Below are 26,725 nucleotides of genomic sequence, written 5' to 3' on the forward strand. Positions count from 1 at the left end.
TAGTTTCAGAATAAAAATCTTTGGTGTGTGGATGCATTCTTACATGGTCGACCCTCATGAAAAAACTTGGTGCAACTGCATTAAAAATCATGACTTGAGGTCGAACTATAAATACATCAGCGATTCGATCATTATCACATGCATGACTTTTACACCATGAGAGCTGTTCTCAAAAGTATTAGTTTCAGAATAAAAATCTTTGGTGTGTGGATGCATTCTTACATGGTCGACCCTCATGAAAAAAATTGGCGCAACTGCATCAAAAATAATGACTTGAGGCTGAACTATAAATACATCAGCAATTTGAACATTTTCACATTCATGACTTTTACACCATGAGAGCTATTCTCAAAAGTATTAGTTTCAGAATAAAAATCTTTGGTGTGTGGATGCATTCTTACATGGTCGACCCTCATGAAAAAAATTGGCAAAACTGCATAAAAAATAATGACTTGAGGCCGAACTATAAATACATCAGGTAATCGATCATTATCATATTCATGACTTTTACGCCATGAGAGCTATTCTCAAAAGTATTAGTTTCAGAATAAAAATCTTTGGTGTATGGATGCATTCTTTCATGGTCGACCCTCATGAAAAAAATTGGCGCATTTGCATCAAAAATCATGACTTGAGGCCGAACTATAAATACATCAGCGTTTCGAACATTCACATGCATGACATTATAACACGCACGACTTTTACACCATGAATGCTATTCTCAAAAGTATTAGTTTCAGATTAAAAATCTTTGGTGTGTGGATGCATTCTGACATGGTCGACCCTCATGAAAAAAAATTGGCGCAACTGCACGAAAAATCATCACTTGATGTCGAACTCTAAATACATCAGCGATTTGAACATTATCACATGCATGACTTTTACGCCATGAGAGCTATTCTTAAAAGTATTAGTTTCAGAATAAAAATCTTTGGTGTGTGGATGCATTCTTACATGGTCGACCCTCATGAAGAAAATTGGCGGAACTGCATCAAAAATAATGACTTGAGGCCGAACTATAAATACATCAGCGATTTGAACATTTTCACATTCATGACTTTTACACCATGAGAGCTATTCTCAAAAGTATTAGTTTCAGAATAAAAATCTTTGGTGTGTGGATGCATTCTTACATGGTCGACCCTCATGAAAAAAATTGGCGCAACTGCATTAAAAATCATGACTTGAGGTCGAACTATAAATACATCAGCGATTCGATCATTATCACATGCATGACTTTTACACCATGAGAGCTGTTCTCAAAAGTATTAGTTTCAGAATAAAAATCTTTGGTGTGTGAATGCATTCTTACATGGTCGACCCTCATGAAAAAAATGGGCGCAACTGCATCAAAAATAATGACTTGAGGCTGAACTATAAATACATCAGCAATTTGAACATTTTCACATTCATGACTTTTACACCATGAGAGCTATTCTCAAAAGTATTAGTTTCAGAATAAAAATCTTTGGTGTGTGGATGCATTCTTACATGGTCGACCCTCATGAAAAAAATTGGCGCATTTGCATCAAAAATCATGACTTGAGGCCGAACTATAAATACATCAGCGATTCGATCATTATCACATGCATGACATTATCACACGCACGACTTTTACACCATGAATGCTATTCTCAAAAGTATTAGTTTCAGAATAAAAATCTTTGGTGTGTGGATGCATTCTTACATGGTCGACCCTCATGAAAAAAATTGGCGCAACTGCATCAAAAATCATGACTTGAGGTCGAACTCTAAATACGTCAGCGATTCGAACATTATCACATGCATGACTTTTACACCATGAGAGCTATTCTCAAAAGTATTAGTTTCAGAATAAAAATCTTTGGTGTGTGGATGCATTCTTACATGGTCGACCCTCATGAAAAAAATTGGCGCATTTGCATCAAAAATCATGACTTGAGGCCGAACTATAAATACATCAGCGATTCGATCATTATCACATGCATGACATTATCACACGCACGACTTTTACACCATGAATGCTATTCTCAAAAGTATTAGTTTCAGAATAAAAATCTTTGGTGTGTGGATGCATTCTTACATGGTCGACCCTCATGAAAAAAATTGGCGCAACTGCATCAAAAATCATGACTTGAGGTCGAACTCTAAATACGTCAGCGATTCGAACATTATCACATGCATGACTTTTACACCATGAGAGCTATTCTCAAAAGTATTAGTTTCAGAATAAAAATCTTTGGTGTGTGGATGCATTCTTACATGGTCGACCTTCATGAAGAAAATTGGTGCAACTGCATCAAAAATCATGACTTGAGGCCGAAGTATAAATACATCAGCGATTCGAACATTTTCACATTCATGACTTTTACGCCATGAGAGCTATTCTCAAAAGTATTAGTTTCAGAATCAAAATCTTTGGTGTGTGGATGCATTCTTACATGATGGACCCTCATGAAAAATATTGGCGCAACTGCATCAAAAATAATGACTTGAGGCCGAACTCTAAATACATCACCTATTCGAAAATTACTACATGCATGACTTTTACGCCATGAGAGCTATTCTCAAAAGTATTAGTTTCAGAATAAAAATCTTTGGTGTGTGGATGCATTCTGACATGGTCGACCCTCATGAAAAAAATTGGCGCAACTGCATCAAAAATCATCACTTGATGTCGAACTATTAATACATTAGCGATTCGAACATTATCACATGCATGACTTTTACACCATGAAAGCTATTCTCAAAATTATTAGTTTCAGAATAAAAAACTTTGGTGTGTGAATGCATTCTTACATGGTCGAACCTCATGAAGAAAATTGGCGCAACTGCATCAAAAATAATGACTTGAGGCCGAACTATAAATACATTAGCGATTCGAACATTTTCACATTCATGACTTTTACACCATGAGAGCTATTCTCAAAAGTATTAGTTTCAGAATAAAAATCTTTGGTGTGTGGATGCATTCTTACATGGTCGACCCTCATGAAAAAAATTGGTGCAACTGCATCAAAAATAATGACTTCAGGCTGAACTATAAATACATCAGCGATTTGAACATTTTCACATTCATGACTTTTACACCATGAGAGCTATTCTCAAAAGTATTAGTTTCAGAATAAAAATCTTTGGTGTGTGGATGCATTCTTACATGGTCGACCCTCATGAAAAAAATTGGCGCATTTGCATCAAAAATCATGATTTGAGGCCGAACTATAAATACATCAGCGATTCGATCATTATCACATGCATGACATTATCACACGCACGACTTTTACACCATGAATGCTATTCTCAAAAGTATTAGTTTCAGAATAAAAATCTTTGGTGTGTGGATGCATTCTTACATGGTCGACCCTCATGAAAAAAATTGGCGCAACTGCATTAAAAATCATGACTTGAGGTCGAACTCTAAATACGTCAGCGATTCGAACATTATCACATGCATGACTTTTACACCATGAGAGCTATTCTCAAAAGTATTAGTTTCAGAATAAAAATCTTTGGTGTGTGGATGCATTCTTACATGGTCGACCTTCATAAAGAAAATTGGTGCATTTGCATCAAAAATCATGACTTGAGGCCGAAGTATAAATACATCAGCGATTCGAACATTTTCACATTCATGACTTTTACGCCATGAGAGCTATTCTCAAAAGTATTAGTTTCAGAATCAAAATCTTTGGTGTGTGGATGCATTCTTACATGATGGACCCTCATGAAAAAAATTGGCTCAACTGCATCAAAAATAATGACTTGAGGCCGAACTCTAAATACATCACCTATTCGAAAATTACTACATGCATGACTTTTACGCCATGAGAGCTATTCTCAAAAGTATTAGTTTCAGAATAAAAACCTTTGGTGTGTGGATGCATTCTGACATGGTCGACCCTCATGAAAAGAATTGGCGCAACTGCATGAAAAATCATCACTTGATGTCGAACTCTAAATACATCACCTATTCGAAAATTACTACATGCATGACTTTTACGCCATGAGAGCTATTCTCAAAAGTATTAGTTTCAGAATAAAAACCTTTGGTGTGTGGATGCATTCTTACATGGTCGACCTTCATGAAAAAAATTGGCGCAACTGCATCAAAAATAATGACTTGAGGCTGAACTATAAATACATCAGCAATTTGAACATTTTCACATTCATGACTTTTACACCATGAGAGCTATTCTCAAAAGTATTAGTTTCAGAATAAAAATCTTTGGTGTGTGGATGCATTCTTACATGGTCGACCCTCATGAAAAAAATTGGCGCATTTGCATCAAAAATAATGACTTGAGGCCGAAGTATAAATACATCAGCGATTCGATCATTGTCACATGCATGACATTATAACACGCACGACTTTTACACCATGAATGCTATTCTCAAAAGTATTAGTTTCAGAATAAAAATCTTTGGTGTGTGGATGCATTCTTACATGGTCGACCCTCATGAAAAAAATTGGCGCAACTGCATTAAAAATCATGACTTGAGGTCGAACTATAAATACATCAGCGATTTGAACATTATCACATGCATGACTTTTACGCCATGAGAGCTATTCTTAAAAGTATTAGTTTCAGAATAAAAATATTTGGTGTGTGGATGTATTCTGACATGGTCGAACCTCATGAAGAAAATTGGCGCAACTGCATTAAAAATAATGACTTGAGGCCGAACTATAAATACATTAGCGATTCGAACATTTTCACATTCATGACTTTTACGCCATTAGAGCTATTCTCAAAAGTATTAGTTTCAGAATAAAAATTTTTGGTGTGTGGATGCATTCTTACATGGTCGACCCTCATGAAAAAAATTGGTGCAACTGCATCAAAAATAATGACTTCAGGCTGAACTATAAATACATCAGCGATTTGAACATTTTCACATTCATGACTTTTACACCATGAGAGCTATTCTCAAAAGTATTAGTTTCAGAATAAAAATCTTTGGTGTGTGGATGCATTCTTACATGGTCGACCCTCATGAAAAAAATTGGCGCATTTGCATCAAAAATCATGACTTGAGGCCGAACTATAAATACATCAGCGATTCGATCATTATCACATGCATGACATTATCACACGCATGACTTTTACACCATGAATGCTATTCTCAAAAGTATTAGTTTCAGAATAAAAATCTTTGGTGTGTGGATGCATTCTTACATGGTCGACCCTCATGAAAAAAATTGGCGCAACTGCATTAAAAATCATGACTTGACGTCGAACTCTAAATACGTCAGCGATTCGAACATTATCACATGCATGACTTTTACACCATGAGAGCTATTCTCAAAAGTATTAGTTTCAGAATAAAAATCTTTGGTGTGTGGATGCATTCTTACATGGTCGACCTTCATGAAGAAAATTGGTGCATTTGCATCAAAAATCATGACTTGAGGCCGAAGTATAAATACATCAGCGATTCGAACATTTTCACATTCATGACTTTTACGCCATGAGAGCTATTCTCAAAAGTATTAGTTTCAGAATCAAAAGCTTTGGTGTGTGGATGCATTCTTACATGATGGACCCTCATGAAAAAAATTGGCGCAACTGCATCAAAAATAATGACTTGAGGCCGAACTCTAAATACATCACCTATTCGAAAATTACTACATGCATGACTTTTACGCCATGAGAGCTATTCTCAAAAGTATTAGTTTCAGAATAAAAACCTTTGGTGTGTGGATGCATTCTGACATGGTCGACCCTCATGAAAAAAATTGGCGCAACTGCATGAAAAATCATCACTTGATGTCGAACTCTAAATACATCACCTATTCGAAAATTACTACATGCATGACTTTTACGCCATGAGAGCTATTCTCAAAAGTATTAGTTTCAGAATAAAAACCTTTGGTGTGTGGATGCATTCTTACATGGTCGACCTTCATGAAAAAAATTGGCGCAACTGCATCAAAAATAATGACTTGAGGCTGAACTATAAATACATCAGCAATTTGAACATTTTCACATTCATGACTTTTACACCATGAGAGCTATTCTCAAAAGTATTAGTTTCAGAATAAAAATCTTTGGTGTGTGGATGCATTCTTACATGGTCGACCCTCATGAAAAAAATTGGCGCATTTGCATCAAAAATAATGACTTGAGGCCGAAGTATAAATACATCAGCGATTCGATCATTGTCACATGCATGACATTATAACACGCACGACTTTTACACCATGAATGCTATTCTCAAAAGTATTAGTTTCAGAATAAAAATCTTTGGTGTGTGGATGCATTCTTACATGGTCGACCCTCATGAAAAAAATTGGCGCAACTGCATTAAAAATCATGACTTGAGGTCGAACTATAAATACATCAGCGATTTGAACATTATCACATGCATGACTTTTACGCCATGAGAGCTATTCTTAAAAGTATTAGTTTCAGAATAAAAATATTTGGTGTGTGGATGCATTCTTACATGGTCGACCCTCATGAAAAAAATTGGTGCAACTGCATCAAAAATAATGACTTCATGCTGAACTATAAATACAGCAGCGATTTGAACATTTTCACATTCATGACTTTTACACCATGAGAGCTATTCTCAAAAGTATTAGTTTCAGAATAAAAATCTTTGGTGTGTGGATGCATTCTTACATGGTCGACCCTCATGAAAAAAATTGGCGCATTTGCATCAAAAATCATGACTTGAGGCCGAACTATAAATACATCAGCGATTCGATCATTATCACATGCATGACATTATCACACGCACGACTTTTACACCATGAATGCTATTCTCAAAAGTATTAGTTTCAGAATAAAAATCTTTGGTGTGTGGATGCATTCTTACATGGTCGACCCTCATGAAAAAAATTGGCGCAACTGCATTAAAAATCATGACTTGAGGTCGAACTCTAAATACGTCAGCGATTCGAACATTATCACATGCATGACTTTTACACCATGAGAGCTATTCTCAAAAGTATTAGTTTCAGAATAAAAATCTTTGGTGTGTGGATGCATTCTTACATGGTCGACCTTCATGAAGAAAATTGGTGCATTTGCATCAAAAATCATGACTTGAGGCCGAAGTATAAATACATCAGCGATTCGAACATTTTCACATTCATGACTTTTACGCCATGAGAGCTATTCTCAAAAGTATTAGTTTCAGAATCAAAAGCTTTGGTGTGTGGATGCATTCTTACATGATGGACCCTCATGAAAAAAATTGGCGCAACTGCATCAAAAATAATGACTTGAGGCCGAACTCTAAATACATCACCTATTCGAAAATTACTACATGCATGACTTTTACGCCATGAGAGCTATTCTCAAAAGTATTAGTTTCAGAATAAAAACCTTTGGTGTGTGGATGCATTCTGACATGGTCGACCCTCATGAAAAAAATTGGCGCAACTGCATGAAAAATCATCACTTGATGTCGAACTCTAAATACATCACCTATTCGAAAATTACTACATGCATGACTTTTACGCCATGAGAGCTATTCTCAAAAGTATTAGTTTCAGAATAAAAACCTTTGGTGTGTGGATGCATTCTGACATGGTCGACCCTCATGAAAAAAATTGGTGCAACTGCATGAAAAATCATCACTTGATGTCGAACTATAAATACATCAGCGATTCGAACATTATCACATGCATGACTTTTACACCATGAAAGCTATTCTCAAAATTATTAGTTTCAGAATAAAAATCTTTGGTGTGTGGATGCATTCTTACATGGTCGACCCTCATGAAAAAAATTGGCGCAACTGCATTAAAAATCATGACTTGAGGTCGAACTATAAATACATCAGCGATTCGATCATTATCACATGCATGACTTTTACACCATGAGAGCTGTTCTCAAAAGTATTAGTTTCAGAATAAAAATCTTTGGTGTGTGAATGCATTCTTACATGGTCGACCTTCATGAAAAAAATTGGCGCAACTGCATCAAAAATAATGACTTGAGGCTGAACTATAAATACATCAGCAATTTGAACATTTTCACATTCATGACTTTTACACCATGAGAGCTATTCTCAAAAGTATTAGTTTCAGAATAAAAATCTTTGGTGTGTGGATGCATTCTTACATGGTCGACCCTCATGAAAAAAATTGGCGCATTTGCATCAAAAATCATGACTTGAGGCCGAACTATAAATACATCAGCGAGTCGATCATTATCACATGCATGACTTTTACACCATGAGAGCTATTCTCAAAAGTATTAGTTTCAGAATAAAAATCTTTGGTGTGTGGATGCATTCTTACATGGTCGACCTTCATGAAGAAAATTGGTGCATTTGCATCAAAAATCATGACTTGAGGCCGAACTATAAATACATCAGCGATTCGATCATTATCACATGCATGACATTATCACACGCACGACTTTTACACCATGAATGCTATTCTCAAAAGTATTAGTTTCAGAATAAAAATCTTTGGTGTGTGGATGCATTCTTACATGGTCGACCCTCATGAAAAAATTTGGCGCATTTGCATCAAAAATCATGACTTGAGGCCGAACTATAAATACATTAGCGATTCGAACATTTTCACATTCATGACTTTTACGCCATGAAAGCTATTCTCAAAATTATTAGTTTCAGAATAAAAATCTTTGGTGTGTGGATGCATTCTTACATGGTCGACCCTCATGAAAAAAATTGGCGCAACTGCATTAAAAATCATCACTTGAGGTCGAACTCTAAATACGTCAGCGATTCGAACATTATCACATGCATGACTTTTACACCATGAGAGCTATTCTCAAAAGTATTAGTTTCAGAATAAAAATCTTTGGTGTGTGGATGCATTCTTACATGGTCGACCTTCATGAAGAAAATTGGTGCATTTGCATCAAAAATCATGACTTGAGGCCGAACTATAAATACATCAGCGATTTGATCATTATCACATGCATGACATTATCACACGCACGACTTTTACACCATGAATGCTATTCTCAAAAGTATTAGTTTCAGAATAAAAATCTTTGGTGTGTGGATGCATTCTTACATGGTCGACCCTCATGAAAAAAATTGGCGCAACTGCATTAAAAATCATCACTTGAGGTCGAACTCTAAATACGTCAGCGATTCGAACATTATCACATGCATGACTTTTACACCATGAGAGCTATTCTCAAAAGTATTAGTTTCAGAATAAAAATCTTTGGTGTGTGGATGCATTCTTACATGGTCGACCTTCATAAAGAAAATTGGTGCATTTGCATCAAAAATCATGACTTGAGGCCGAAGTATAAATACATCAGCGATTCGAACATTTTCACATTCATGACTTTTACGCCATGAGAGCTGTTCTCAAAAGTATTAGTTTCAGAATAAAAATCTTTGGTGTGTGGATGCATTCTTACATGATGGACCCTCATGAAAAAAATTGGCGCAACTGCATCAAAAATAATGACTTGAGGCCGAACTCTAAATACATCACCTATTCGAACATTATCACATGCATGACTTTTACGCCATGAGAGCTATTCTCAAAAGTATTAGTTTCAGAATAAAAACCTTTGGTGTGTGGATGCATTCTGACATGGTCGACCCTCATGAAAAAAATTGGCGCAACTGCATGAAAAATCATCACTTGATGTCGAACTCTAAATACATCACCTATTCGAAAATTACTACATGCATGACTTTTACGCCATGAGAGCTATTCTCAAAAGTATTAGTTTCAGAATAAAAACCTTTGGTGTGTGGATGCATTCTGACATGGTCGACCCTCATGAAAAAAATTGGCGCAACTGCATGAAAAATCATCACTTGATGTCGAACTATAAATACATCAGCGATTCGAACATTATCACATGCATGACTTTTACACCATGAAAGCTATTCTCAAAATTATTAGTTTCAGAATAAAAATCTTTGGTGTGTGGATGCATTCTTACATGGTCGACCCTCATGAAAAAAATTGGCGCAACTGCATTAAAAATCATGACTTGAGGTCGAACTATAAATACATCAGCGATTCGATCATTATCACATGCATGACTTTTACACCATGAGAGCTGTTCTCAAAAGTATTAGTTTCAGAATAAAAATCTTTGGTGTGTGAATGCATTCTTACATGGTCGACCTTCATGAAAAAAATGGGCGCAACTGCATCAAAAATAATGACTTGAGGCTGAACTATAAATACATCAGCAATTTGAACATTTTCACATTCATGACTTTTACACCATGAGAGCTATTCTCAAAAGTATTAGTTTCAGAATAAAAATCTTTGGTGTGTGGATGCATTCTTACATGGTCGACCCTCATGAAAAAAATTGGCGCATTTGCATCAAAAATCATGACTTGAGGCCGAACTATAAATACGTCAGCGAGTCGATCATTATCACATGCATGACTTTTACACCATGAGAGCTATTCTCAAAAGTATTAGTTTCAGAATAAAAATCTTTGGTGTGTGGATGCATTCTTACATGGTCGACCTTCATGAAGAAAATTGGTGCATTTGCATCAAAAATCATGACTTGAGGCCGAAGTATAAATACATCAGCGATTCGATCATTATCACATGCATGACATTATCACACGCACGACTTTTACACCATGAATGCTATTCTCAAAAGTATTAGTTTCAGAATAAAAATCTTTGGTGTGTGGATGCATTCTTACATGGTCGACCCTCATGAAAAATTTTGGCGCATTTGCATCAAAAATCATGACTTGAGGCCGAACTATAAATACATTAGCGATTCGAACATTTTCACATTCATGACTTTTACGCCATGAAAGCTATTCTCAAAATTATTAGTTTCAGAATAAAAATCTTTGGTGTGTGGATGCATTCTTACATGGTCGACCCTCATGAAAAAAATTGGCGCAACTGCATTAAAAATCATGACTTGAGGTCGAACTCTAAATACGTCAGCGATTCGAACATTATCACATGCATGACTTTTACACCATGAGAGCTATTCTCAAAAGTATTAGTTTCAGAATAAAAATCTTTGGTGTGTGGATGCATTCTTACATGGTCGACCTTCATGAAGAAAATTGGTGCATTTGCATCAAAAATCATGACTTGAGGCCGAACTATAAATACATCAGCAATTTGATCATTATCACATGCATGACATTATCACACGCACGACTTTTACACCATGAATGCTATTCTCAAAAGTATTAGTTTCAGAATAAAAATCTTTGGTGTGTGGATGCATTCTTACATGGTCGACCCTCATGAAAAAAATTGGCGCAACTGCATTAAAAATCATCACTTGATGTCGAACTCTATATACGTCAGCGATTCGAACATTATCACATGCATGACTTTTACACCATGAGAGCTATTCTCAAAAGTATTAGTTTCAGAATAAAAATCTTTGGTGTGTGGATGCATTCTTACATGGTCGACCTTCATAAAGAAAATTGGTGCATTTGCATCAAAAATCATGACTTGAGGCCGAAGTATAAATACATCAGCGATTCGAACATTTTCACATTCATGACTTTTACGCCATGAGAGCTGTTCTCAAAAGTATTAGTTTCAGAATAAAAATCTTTGGTGTGTGGATGCATTCTTACATGATGGACCCTCATGAAAAAAATTGGCGCAACTGCATCAAAAATAATGACTTGAGGCCGAACTCTAAATACATCACCTATTCGAACATTATCACATGCATGACTTTTACGCCATGAGAGCTATTCTCAAAAGTATTAGTTTCAGAATAAAAATCTTTGGTGTGTGGATGCATTCTGACACGGTCGACCCTCATGAAAAAAATTGGCGCAACTGCATCAAAAATAATGACTTGATGTCGAACTATAAATACATCAGCGATTCGATCATTATCACATTCATGACTTTTACACCATGAATGCTATTCTCAAAAGTATTAGTTTCAGAATAAAAATCTTTGGTGTGTGGATGCATTCTTACATGGTCGACCCTCATGAAAAAAATTGGTGCAACTGCATTAAAAATCATCACTTGAGGTCGAACTCTAAATACGTCAGCGATTCGAACATTATCACATGCATGACTTTTACACCATGAGAGCTATTCTCAAAAGTATTAGTTTCAGAATAAAAATCTTTGGTGTGTGGATGCATTCTTACATGGTCGACCTTCATGAAGAAAATTGGTGCATTTGCATCAAAAATCATGACTTGAGGCCGAACTATAAATACATCAGCGATTTGATCATTATCACATGCATGACATTATCACACGCACGACTTTTACACCATGAATGCTATTCTCAAAAGTATTAGTTTCAGAATAAAAATCTTTGGTGTGTGGATGCATTCTTACATGGTCGACCCTCATGAAAAAAATTGGCGCAACTGCATTAAAAATCATCACTTGAGGTCGAACTCTAAATACGTCAGCGATTCGAACATTATCACATGCATGACTTTTACACCATGAGAGCTATTCTCAAAAGTATTAGTTTCAGAATAAAAATCTTTGGTGTGTGGATGCATTCTTACATGGTCGACCTTCATAAAGAAAATTGGTGCATTTGCATCAAAAATCATGACTTGAGGCCGAAGTATAAATACATCAGCGATTCGAACATTTTCACATTCATGACTTTTACGCCATGAGAGCTGTTCTCAAAAGTATTAGTTTCAGAATCAAAATCTTTGGTGTGTGGATGCATTCTTACATGATGGACCCTCATGAAAAAAATTGGCTCAACTGCATCAAAAATAATGACTTGAGGCCGAACTCTAAATACATCACCTATTCGAAAATTACTACATGCATGACTTTTACGCCATGAGAGCTATTCTCAAAAGTATTAGTTTCAGAATAAAAACCTTTGGTGTGTGGATGCATTCTGACATGGTCGACCCTCATGAAAAAAATTGGCGCAACTGCATGAAAAATCATCACTTGATGTCGAACTCTAAATACATCACCTATTCGAAAATTACTACATGCATGACTTTTACGCCATGAGAGCTATTCTCAAAAGTATCAGTTTCAGAATAAAAACCTTTGGTGTGTGGATGCATTCTTACATGGTCGACCTTCATGAAAAAAATTGGCGCAACTGCATCAAAAATAATGACTTGAGGCTGAACTATAAATACATCAGCAATTTGAACATTTTCACATTCATGACTTTTACACCATGAGAGCTATTCTCAAAAGTATTAGTTTCAGAATAAAAATCTTTGGTGTGTGGATGCATTCTTACATGGTCGACCCTCATGAAAAAAATTGGCGCATTTGCATCAAAAATAATGACTTGAGGCCGAAGTATAAATACATCAGCGATTCGATCATTGTCACATGCATGACATTATAACACGCACGACTTTTACACCATGAATGCTATTCTCAAAAGTATTAGTTTCAGAATAAAAATCTTTGGTGTGTGGATGCATTCTTACATGGTCGACCCTCATGAAAAAAATTGGCGCAACTGCATTAAAAATCATGACTTGAGGTCGAACTATAAATACATCAGCGATTTGAACATTATCACATGCATGACTTTTACGCCATGAGAGCTATTCTTAAAAGTATTAGTTTCAGAATAAAAATATTTGGTGTGTGGATGTATTCTGACATGGTCGAACCTCATGAAGAAAATTGGCGCAACTGCATTAAAAATAATGACTTGAGGCCGAACTATAAATACATTAGCGATTCGAACATTTTCACATTCATGACTTTTACGCCATTAGAGCTATTCTCAAAAGTATTAGTTTCAGAATAAAAATCTTTGGTGTGTGGATGCATTCTTACATGGTCGACCCTCATGAAAAAAATTGGTGCAACTGCATCAAAAATAATGACTTCAGGCTGAACTATAAATACATCAGCGATTTGAACATTTTCACATTCATGACTTTTACACCATGAGAGCTATTCTCAAAAGTATTAGTTTCAGAATAAAAATCTTTGGTGTGTGGATGCATTCTTACATGGTCGACCCTCATGAAAAAAATTGGCGCATTTGCATCAAAAATCATGACTTGAGGCCGAACTATAAATACATCAGCGATTCGATCATTATCACATGCATGACATTATCACACGCATGACTTTTACACCATGAATGCTATTCTCAAAAGTATTAGTTTCAGAATAAAAATCTTTGGTGTGTGGATGCATTCTTACATGGTCGACCCTCATGAAAAAAATTGGCGCAACTGCATTAAAAATCATGACTTGAGGTCGAACTCTAAATACGTCAGCGATTCGAACATTATCACATGCATGACTTTTACACCATGAGAGCTATTCTCAAAAGTATTAGTTTCAGAATAAAAATCTTTGGTGTGTGGATGCATTCTTACATGGTCGACCTTCATGAAGAAAATTGGTGCATTTGCATCAAAAATCATGACTTGAGGCCGAAGTATAAATACATCAGCGATTCGAACATTTTCACATTCATGACTTTTACGCCATGAGAGCTATTCTCAAAAGTATTAGTTTCAGAATCAAAATCTTTGGTGTGTGGATGCATTCTTACATGATGGACCCTCATGAAAAAAATTGGCGCAACTGCATCAAAAATAATGACTTGAGGCCGAACTCTAAATACATCACCTATTCGAAAATTACTACATGCATGACTTTTACGCCATGAGAGCTATTCTCAAAAGTATTAGTTTCAGAATAAAAACCTTTGGTGTGTGGATGCATTCTGACATGGTCGACCCTCATGAAAAAAATTGGCGCAACTGCATGAAAAATCATCACTTGATGTCGAACTCTAAATACATCACCTATTCGAAAATTACTACATGCATGACTTTTACGCCATGAGAGCTATTCTCAAAAGTATTAGTTTCAGAATAAAAACCTTTGGTGTGTGGATGCATTCTTACATGGTCGACCTTCATGAAAAAAATTGGCGCAACTGCATCAAAAATAATGACTTGAGGCTGAACTATAAATACATCAGCAATTTGAACATTTTCACATTCATGACTTTTACACCATGAGAGCTATTCTCAAAAGTATTAGTTTCAGAATAAAAATCTTTGGTGTGTGGATGCATTCTTACATGGTCGACCCTCATGAAAAAAATTGGCGCATTTGCATCAAAAATAATGACTTGAGGCCGAAGTATAAATACATCAGCGATTCGATCATTGTCACATGCATGACATTATAACACGCACGACTTTTACACCATGAATGCTATTCTCAAAAGTATTAGTTTCAGAATAAAAATCTTTGGTGTGTGGATGCATTCTTACATGGTCGACCCTCATGAAAAAAATTGGCGCAACTGCATTAAAAATCATGACTTGAGGTCGAACTATAAATACATCAGCGATTTGAACATTATCACATGCATGACTTTTACGCCATGAGAGCTATTCTTAAAAGTATTAGTTTCAGAATAAAAATATTTGGTGTGTGGATGTATTCTGACATGGTCGAACCTCATGAAGAAAATTGGCGCAACTGCATTAAAAATAATGACTTGAGGCCGAACTATAAATACATTAGCGATTCGAACATTTTCACATTCATGACTTTTACGCCATTAGAGCTATTCTCAAAAGTATTAGTTTCAGAATAAAAATCTTTGGTGTGTGGATGCATTCTTACATGGTCGACCCTCATGAAAAAAATTGGTGCAACTGCATCAAAAATAATGACTTCAGGCTGAACTATAAATACATCAGCGATTTGAACATTTTCACATTCATGACTTTTACACCATGAGAGCTATTCTCAAAAGTATTAGTTTCAGAATAAAAATCTTTGGTGTGTGGATGCATTCTTACATGGTCGACCCTCATGAAAAAAATTGGCGCATTTGCATCAAAAATCATGACTTGAGGCCGAACTATAAATACATCAGCGATTCGATCATTATCACATGCATGACATTATCACACGCATGACTTTTACACCATGAATGCTATTCTCAAAAGTATTAGTTTCAGAATAAAAATCTTTGGTGTGTGGATGCATTCTTACATGGTCGACCCTCATGAAAAAAATTGGCGCAACTGCATTAAAAATCATCACTTGAGGTCGAACTCTAAATACGTCAGCGATTCGAACATTATCACATGCATGACTTTTACACCATGAGAGCTATTCTCAAAAGTATTAGTTTCAGAATAAAAATCTTTGGTGTGTGGATGCATTCTTACATGGTCGACCTTCATGAAGAAAATTGGTGCATTTGCATCAAAAATCATGACTTGAGGCCGAAGTATAAATACATCAGCGATTCGAACATTTTCACATTCATGACTTTTACGCCATGAGAGCTATTCTCAAAAGTATTAGTTTCAGAATCAAAAGCTTTGGTGTGTGGATGCATTCTTACATGATGGACCCTCATGAAAAAAATTGGCGCAACTGCATCAAAAATAATGACTTGAGGCCGAACTCTAAATACATCACCTATTCGAAAATTACTACATGCATGACTTTTACGCCATGAGAGCTATTCTCAAAAGTATTAGTTTCAGAATAAAAACCTTTGGTGTGTGGATGCATTCTGACATGGTCGACCCTCATGAAATAAATTGGCGCAACTGCATGAAAAATCATCACTTGATGTCGAACTCTAAATACATCACCTATTCGAAAATTACTACATGCATGACTTTTACGCCATGAGAGCTATTCTCAAAAGTATTAGTTTCAGAATAAAAACCTTTGGTGTGTGGATGCATTCTGACATGGTCGACCCTCATGAAAAAAATTGGTGCAACTGCATGAAAAATCATCACTTGATGTCGAACTATAAATACATCAGCGATTCGAACATTATCACATGCATGACTTTTACACCATGAAAGCTATTCTCAAAATTATTAGTTTCAGAATAAAAATCTTTGGTGTGTGGATGCATTCTAACATGGTCGACCCTCATGAAAAAAATTGGCGCAACTGCATTAAAAATCATGACTTGAGGTCGAACTATAAATACATCAGCGATTCGATCATTATCACATGCATGACTTTTACACCATGAGAGCTGTTCTCAAAAGTATTAGTTTCAGAATAAAAATCTTTGGTGTGTGAATGCATTCTTACATGGTCGACCTTCATGAAAAAAATGGGCGCAACTGCATCAAAAATAATGACTTGAGGCTGAACTATAAATACATCAGCAATTTGAACATTTTCACATTCATGACTTTTACACCATGAGAGCTATTCTCAAAAGTATTAGTTTCAGAATAAAAATCTTTGGTGTGTGGATGCATTCTTACATGGTCGACCCTCATGAAAAAAATTGGCGCATTTGCATCAAAAATCATGACTTGAGGCCGAACTATAAATACATCAGCGAGTCGATCATTATCACATGCATGACTTTTACACCATGAGAGCTATTCTCAAAAGTATTAGTTTCAGAATAAAAATCTTTGGTGTGTGGATGCATTCTTACATGGTCGACCTTCATGAAGAAAATTGGTGCATTTGCATCAAAAATCATGACTTGAGGCCGAACTATAAATACATCAGCGATTCGATCATTATCACATGCATGACATTATCACACGCACGACTTTTACACCATGAATGCTATTCTCAAAAGTATTAGTTTCAGAATAAAAATCTTTGGTGTGTGGATGCATTCTTACATGGTCGACCCTCATGAAAAAATTTGGCGCATTTGCATCAAAAATCATGACTTTAGGCCGAACTATAAATACATTAGCGATTCGAACATTTTCACATTCATGACTTTTACGCCATGAAAGCTATTCTCAAAATTATTAGTTTCAGAATAAAAATCTTTGGTGTGTGGATGCATTCTTACATGGTCGACCCTCATGAAAAAAATTGGCGCAACTGCATTAAAAATCATGACTTGAGGTCGAACTCTAAATACGTCAGCGATTCGAACATTATCACATGCATGACTTTTACACCATGAGAGCTATTCTCAAAAGTATTAGTTTCAGAATAAAAATCTTTGGTGTGTGGATGCATTCTTACATGGTCGACCTTCATGAAGAAAATTGGTGCATTTGCATCAAAAATCATGACTTGAGGCCGAACTATAAATACATCAGCGATTTGATCATTATCACATGCATGACATTATCACACGCACGACTTTTACACCATGAATGCTATTCTCAAAAGTATTAGTTTCAGAATAAAAATCTTTGGTGTGTGGATGCATTCTTACATGGTCGACCCTCATGAAAAAAATTGGCGCAACTGCATTAAAAATCATCACTTGAGGTCGAACTCTAAATACGTCAGCGATTCGAACATTATCACATGCATGACTTTTACACCATGAGAGCTATTCTCAAAAGTATTAGTTTCAGAATAAAAATCTTTGGTGTGTGGATGCATTCTTACATGGTCGACCTTCATAAAGAAAATTGGTGCATTTGCATCAAAAATCATGACTTGAGGCCGAAGTATAAATACATCAGCGATTCGAACATTTTCACATTCATGACTTTTACGCCATGAGAGCTGTTCTCAAAAGTATTAGTTTCAGAATAAAAATCTTTGGTGTGTGGATGCATTCTTACATGATGGACCCTCATGAAAAAAATTGGCGCAACTGCATCAAAAATAATGACTTGAGGCCGAACTCTAAATACATCACCTATTCGAACATTATCACATGCATGACTTTTACACCATGAGAGCTATTCTCAAAAGTATTAGTTTCAGAATAAAAACCTTTGGTGTGTGGATGCATTCTGACATGGTCGACCCTCATGAAAAAAATTGGAGCAACTGCATGAAAAATCATCACTTGATGTCGAACTCTAAATACATCACCTATTCGAAAATTACTACATGCATGACTTTTACGCCATGAGAGCTATTCTCAAAAGTATTAGTTTCAGAATAAAAACCTTTGGTGTGTGGATGCATTCTGACATGGTCGACCCTCATGAAAAAAATTGGCGCAACTGCATGAAAAATCATCACTTGATGTCGAACTATAAATACATCAGCGATTCGAACATTATCACATGCATGACTTTTACACCATGAAAGCTATTCTCAAAATTATTAGTTTCAGAATAAAAATCTTTGGTGTGTGGATGCATTCTTACATGGTCGACCCTCATGAAAAAAATTGGCGCAACTGCATTAAAAATCATGACTTGAGGTCGAACTATAAATACATCAGCGATTCGATCATTATCACATGCATGACTTTTACACCATGAGAGCTGTTCTCAAAAGTATTAGTTTCAGAATAAAAATCTTTGGTGTGTGAATGCATTCTTACATGGTCGACCTGCATGAAAAAAATGGGCGCAACTGCATCAAAAATAATGACTTGAGGCTGAACTATAAATACATCAGCAATTTGAACATTTTCACATTCATGACTTTTACACCATGAGAGCTATTCTCAAAAGTATTAGTTTCAGAATAAAAATCTTTGGTGTGTGGATGCATTCTTACATGGTCGACCCTCATGAAAAAAATTGGCGCATTTGCATCAAAAATCATGACTTGAGGCCGAACTATAAATACGTCAGCGAGTCGATCATTATCACATGCATGACTTTTACACCATGAGAGCTATTCTCAAAAGTATTAGTTTCAGAATAAAAATCTTTGGTGTGTGGATGCATTCTTACATGGTCGACCTTCATGAAGAAAATTGGTGCATTTGCATCAAAAATCATGACTTGAGGCCGAAGTATAAATAAATCAGCGATTCGATCATTATCACATGCATGACATTATCACACGCACGACTTTTACACCATGAATGCTATTCTCAAAAGTATTAGTTTCAGAATAAAAATCTTTGGTGTGTGGATGCATTCTTACATGGTCGACCCTCATGAAAAATTTTGGCGCATTTGCATCAAAAATCATGACTTGAGGCCGAACTATAAATACATTAGCGATTCGAACATTTTCACATTCATGACTTTTACGCCATGAAAGCTATTCTCAAAATTATTAGTTTCAGAATAAAAATCTTTGGTGTGTGGATGCATTCTTACATGGTCGACCCTCATGAAAAAAATTGGCGCAACTGCATTAAAAATCATGACTTGAGGTCGAACTCTAAATACGTCAGCGATTCGAACATTATCACATGCATGACTTTTACACCATGAGAGCTATTCTCAAAAGTATTAGTTTCAGAATAAAAATCTTTGGTGTGTGGATGCATTCTTACATGGTCGACCTTCATGAAGAAAATTGGTGCATTTGCATCAAAAATCATGACTTGAGGCCGAACTATAAATACATCAGCAATTTGATCATTATCACATGCATGACATTATCACACGCACGACTTTTACACCATGAATGCTATTCTCAAAAGTATTAGTTTCAGAATAAAAATCTTTGGTGTGTGGATGCATTCTTACATGGTCGACCCTCATGAAAAAAATTGGCGCAACTGCATTAAAAATCATCACTTGAGGTCGAACTCTATATACGTCAGCGATTTGAACATTATCACATGCATGACTTTTACACCATGAGAGCTATTCTCAAAAGTATTAGTTTCAGAATAAAAATCTTTGGTGTGTGGATGCATTCTTACATGGTCGACCTTCATAAAGAAAATTGGTGCATTTGCATCAAAAATCATGACTTGAGGCCGAAGTATAAATACATCAGCGATTCGAACATTTTCACATTCATGACTTTTACGCCATGAGAGCTGTTCTCAAAAGTATTAGTTTCAGAATAAAAATCTTTGGTGTGTGGATGCATTCTTACATGATGGACCCTCATGAAAAAAATTGGCGCAACTGCATCAAAAATAATGACTTGAGGCCGAACTCTAAATACATCACCTATTCGAACATTATCACATGCATGACTTTTACGCCATGAGAGCTATTCTCAAAAGTATTAGTTTCAGAATAAAAATCTTTGGTGTGTGGATGCATTCTGACACGGTCGACCCTCATGAAAAAAATTGGCGCAACTGCATCAAAAATAATGACTTGATGTCGAACTATAAATACATCAGCGATTCGATCATTATCACATTCATGACTTTTACACCATGAATGCTATTCTCAAAAGTATTAGTTTCAGAATAAAAATCTTTGGTGTGTGGATGCATTCTTACATGGTCGACCCTCATGAAAAAAATTGGTGCAACTGCATTAAAAATCATCACTTGAGGTCGAACTCTAAATACGTCAGCGATTCGAACATTATCACATGCATGACTTTTACACCATGAGAGCTATTCTCAAAAGTATTAGTTTCAGAATAAAAATCTTTGGTGTGTGGATGCATTCTTACATGGTCGACCTTCATGAAGAAAATTGGTGCATTTGCATCAAAAATCATGACTTGAGGCTGAACTATAAATACATCAGCGATTTGATCATTATCACATGCATGACATTATCACACGCACGACTTTTACACCATGAATGCTATTCTCAAAAGTATTAGTTTCAGAATAAAAATCTTTGGTGTGTGGATGCATTCTTACATGGTCGACCCTCATGAAAAAAATTGGCGCAACTGCATTAAAAATCATCACTTGAGGTCGAACTCTAAATACGTCAGCGATTCGAACATTATCACATGCATGACTTTTACACCATGAGAGCTATTCTCAAAAGTATTAGTTTCAGAATAAAAATCTTTGGTGTGTGGATGCATTCTTACATGGTCGACCTTCATAAAGAAAATTGGTGCATTTGCATCAAAAATCATGACTTGAGGCCGAAGTATAAATACATCAGCGATTCGAACATTTTCACATTCATGACTTTTACGCCATGAGAGCTGTTCTCAAAAGTATTAGTTTCAGAATAAAAATCTTTGGTGTGTGGATGCATTCTTACATGATGGACCCTCATGAAAAAAATTGGCGCAACTGCATCAAAAATAATGACTTGAGGCCGAACTCTAAATACATCACCTATTCGAACATTATCACATGCATGACTTTTACGCCATGAGAGCTATTCTCAAAAGTATTAGTTTCAGAATAAAAACCTTTGGTGTGTGGATGCATTCTGACATGGTCGACCCTCATGAAAAAAATTGGCGCAACTGCATGAAAAATCATCACTTGATGTCGAACTCTAAATACATCACCTATTCGAAAATTACTACATGCATGACTTTTACGCCATGAGAGCTATTCTCAAAATTATTAGTTTCAGAATAAAAATATTTGGTGTGTGGATGCATTCTGACATGGTCGACCCTCATGAAAAAAATTGGCGCAACTGCATGAAAAATCATCACTTGATGTCGAACTATAAATACATCAGCGATTCGAACATTATCACATGCATGACTTTTACACCATGAAAGCTATTCTCAAAATTATTAGTTTCAGAATAAAAAATCTTTGGTGTGTGGATGCATTCTTACATGGTCGACCCTCATGAAAAAAATTGGCGCAACTGCATCAAAAATCATGACTTGAGGTCGAACTATAAATACATCAGCGATTCGATCATTATCACATGCATGACTTTTACACCATGAGAGCTGTTCTCAAAAGTATTAGTTTCAGAATAAAAATCTTTGGTGTGTGAATGCATTCTTACATGGTCGACCTTCATGAAAAAAATGGACGCAACTGCATCAAAAATAATGACTTGAGGCTGAACTATAAATACATCAGCAATTTGAACATTTTCACATTCATGACTTTTACACCATGAGAGCTATTCTCAAAAGTATTAGTTTCAGAATAAAAATCTTTGGTGTGTGGATGCATTCTTACATGGTCGACCCTCATGAAAAAAATTGGCGCATTTGCATCAAAAATCATGACTTGAGGCCGAACTATAAATACATCAGCGAGTCGATCATTATCACATGCATGACTTTTACACCATGAGAGCTATTCTCAAAAGTATTAGTTTCAGAATAAAAATCTTTGGTGTGTGGATGCATTCTTACATGGTCGACCTTCATGAAGAAAATTGGTGCATTTGCATCAAAAATCATGACTTGAGGCCGAACTATAAATACATCAGCGATTCGATCATTATCACATGCATGACATTATCACACGCACGACTTTTACACCATGAATGCTATTCTCAAAAGTATTAGTTTCAGAATAAAAATCTTTGGTGTGTGGATGCATTCTTACATGGTCGACCCTCATGAAAAATTTTGGCGCATTTGCATCAAAAATCATGACTTGAGGCCGAACTATAAATACATTAGCGATTCGAACATTTTCACATTCATGACTTTTACGCCATGAAAGCTATTCTCAAAATTATTAGTTTCAGAATAAAAATCTTTGGTGTGTGGATGCATTCTTACATGGTCGACCCTCATGAAAAAAATTGGCGCAACTGCATTAAAAATCATGACTTGAGGTCGAACTCTAAATACGTCAGCGATTCGAACATTATCACATTCATGACTTTTACACCATGAGAGCTATTCTCAAAAGTATTAGTTTCAGAATAAAAATCTTTGGTGTGTGGATGCATTCTTACATGGTCGACCCTCATGAAAAAAATTGGCGCATTTGCATCAAAAATCATGACTTGAGGCCGAACTATAAATACATCAGCGATTCGATCATTATCACATGCATGACATTATCACACGCACGACTTTTACACCATGAATGCTATTCTCAAAAGTATTAGTTTCAGAATAAAAATCTTTGGTGTGTGGATGCATTCTTACATGGTCGACCCTCATGAAAAAAATTGGCGCAACTGCATCAAAAATGATGACTTGAGGCTGAACTATAAATACATCAGCAATTTGAACATTTTCACATGCATGACTTTTACACCATGAGAGCTATTCTCAAAAGTATTAGTTTCAGAATAAAAATCTTTGGTGTGTGGATGCATTCTTACATGGTCGACCCTCATGAAAAAAATTGGCAAAACTGCATAAAAAATAATGACTTGAGGTCTAACTATAAATACATCAGGTAATCGAACATTATCACATTCATGACTTTTACGCCATGAGAGCTATTCTCAAAAGTATTAGTTTCAGAATAAAAATCTTTGGTGTATGGATGCATTCTTACATGGTCGACCCTCATGAAAAAAATTGGCGCATTTGCATCAAAAATCATGACTTGAGGCCAAACTATAAATACATCAGCGTTTCGAACATTCACATGCATGACATTATCACACGCACGACTTTTACACCATGAATGCTATTCTCAAAAGTATTAGTTTCAGATTAAAAATCTTTGGTGTGTGGATGCATTCTGACATGGTCGACCCTCATGAAAAAAAATTGGCGCAACTGCACGAAAAATCATCACTTGATGTCGAACTCTAAATACATCAGCGATTTGAACATTATCACATGCATGACTTTTACACCATGAGAGCTATTCTTAAAAGTATTAGTTTCAGAATAAAAATCTTTGGTGTGTGGATGCATTCTTACATGGTCGACCCTCATGAAGAAAATTGGCGCAACTGCATCAAAAATAATGACTTCAGGCTGAACTATAAATACATCAGCGATTTGAACATTTTCACATGCATGACTTTTACACCATGAGAGCTATTCTCAAAAGTATTAGTTTCAGAATAAAAATCTTTGGTGTGTGGATGCATTCTTACATGGTCGACCCTCATGAAAAAAATTGGCGCAACTGCATTACAAATCATGACTTGAGGTCGAACTATAAATACATCAGCGATTCGATCATTATCACATGCATGACTTTTACACCATGAGAGCTGTTCTCAAAAGTATTAGTTTCAGAATAAAAATCTTTGGTGTGTGAATGCATTCTTACATGGTCGACCTTCATGAAAAAATGGGCGCAACTGCATCAAAAATAATGACTTGAGGCCGAACTATAAATACATCAGCAATTTGAACATTTTCACATTCATGAATATTACACCATGAGAGCTATTCTCAAAAGTATTAGTTTCAGAATAAAAATCTTTGGTGTGTGGATGCATTCTTACATGGTCGACCCTCATGAAAAAAATTGGCGCATTTGCATCAAAAATCATGACTTGAGGCCAAACTATAAATACATCAGCGAGTCGATCATTGTCACATGCATGACATTATAACACGCACGACTTTTACACCATGAATGCTATTCTCAAAAGTATTAGTTTCAGAATAAAAATCTTTGGTGTGTGGATGCATTCTTACATGGTCGACCCTCATGAAAAAAATTGGCGAAACTGCATTAAAAATCATGACTTGAGGTCGAACTATAAATACATCAGCGATTTGAACATTATCACATGCATGACTTTTACGCCATGAGAGCTATTCTTAAAAGTATTAGTTTCAGAATAAAAATATTTGGTGTGTGGATGCATTCTGACATGGTCGAACCTCATGAAGAAAATTGGCGCAACTGCATCAAAAATAATGACTTGAGGCCGAACTATAAATACATTAGCGATTCGAACATTTTCACATTCATGACTTTTACGCCATGAGAGCTATTCTCAAAAGTATTAGTTTCAGAATAAAAATCTTTGGTGTGTGGATGCATTCTTACATGGTCGACCCTCATGAAAACAATTGGTGCAACTGCATCAAAAATAATGACTTCAGGCTGAACTATAAATACATCAGCGTTTCGAACATTCACATGCATGACATTATCACACGCACGACTTTTACACCATGAATGCTATTCTCAAAAGCATTATTTTCAGATTAAAAATCTTTGGTGTGTGGATGCATTCTGACATGGTCGACCCTCATGAAAAAAAATTGGCGCAACTGCACGAAAAATCATCACTTGATGTCGAACTCTAAATACATCAGCGATTTGAACATTATCACATGCATGACTTTTACGCCATGAGAGCTATTCTTAAAAGTATTAGTTTCAGAATAAAAATCTTTGGTGTGTGGATGCATTCTTACATGGTCGACCCTCATGAAGAAAATTGGCGCAACTGCATCAAAAATAATGACTTGAGGCCGAACTATAAATACATCAGAGATTTGAACATTTTCACATGCATGACTTTTACACCATGAGAGCTATTCTCAAAAGTATTAGTTTCAGAATAAAAATCTTTGGTGTGTGGATGCATTCTTACATGGTCGACCCTCATGAAAAAAATTGGCGCAACTGCATTAAAAATCATGACTTGAGGTCGAACTATAAATACATCAGCGATTTGAACATTATCACATGCATGACTTTTACGCCATGAGAGCTATTCTTAAAAGTATTAGTTTCAGAATAAAAATATTTGGTGTGTGGATGCATTCTGACATGGTCGAACCTCATGAAGAAAATTGGCGCAACTGCATCAAAAATAATGACTTGAGGCCGAACTATAAATACATTAGCGATTCGAACATTTTCACATTCATGACTTTTACGCCATGAGAGCTATTCTCAAAAGTATTAGTTTCAGAATAAAAATCTTTGGTGTGTGGATGCATTCTTACATGGTCGACCCTCATGAAAAAAATTGGTGCAACTGCATCAAAAATAATGACTTCAGGCTGAACTATAAATACATCAGCGATTTGAACATTTTCACATTCATGACTTTTACACCATGAGAGCTATTCTCAAAAGTATTAGTTTCAGAATAAAAATCTTTGGTGTGTGGATGCATTCTTACATGGTCGACCCTCATGAAAAGAATTGGCGCATTTGCATCAAAAATCATGACTTGAGGCCGAACTATAAATACATCAGCGATTCGATCATTATCACATGCATGACATTATCACACGCACGACTTTTACACCATGAATGCTATTCTCAAAAGTATTAGTTTCAGAATAAAAATCTTTGGTGTGTGGATGCATTCTTACATGGTCGACCCTCATGAAAAAAATTGGCGGAACTGCATCAAAAATAATGACTTGAGGCTGAACTATAAATACATC

This window comes from Haliotis cracherodii, unplaced genomic scaffold (assembly GCF_022045235.1).
Source record: "Haliotis cracherodii isolate W230 unplaced genomic scaffold, xgHalCrac1.p SCAF_19, whole genome shotgun sequence".
Lineage (NCBI taxonomy): Eukaryota > Metazoa > Mollusca > Gastropoda > Lepetellida > Haliotidae > Haliotis > Haliotis cracherodii.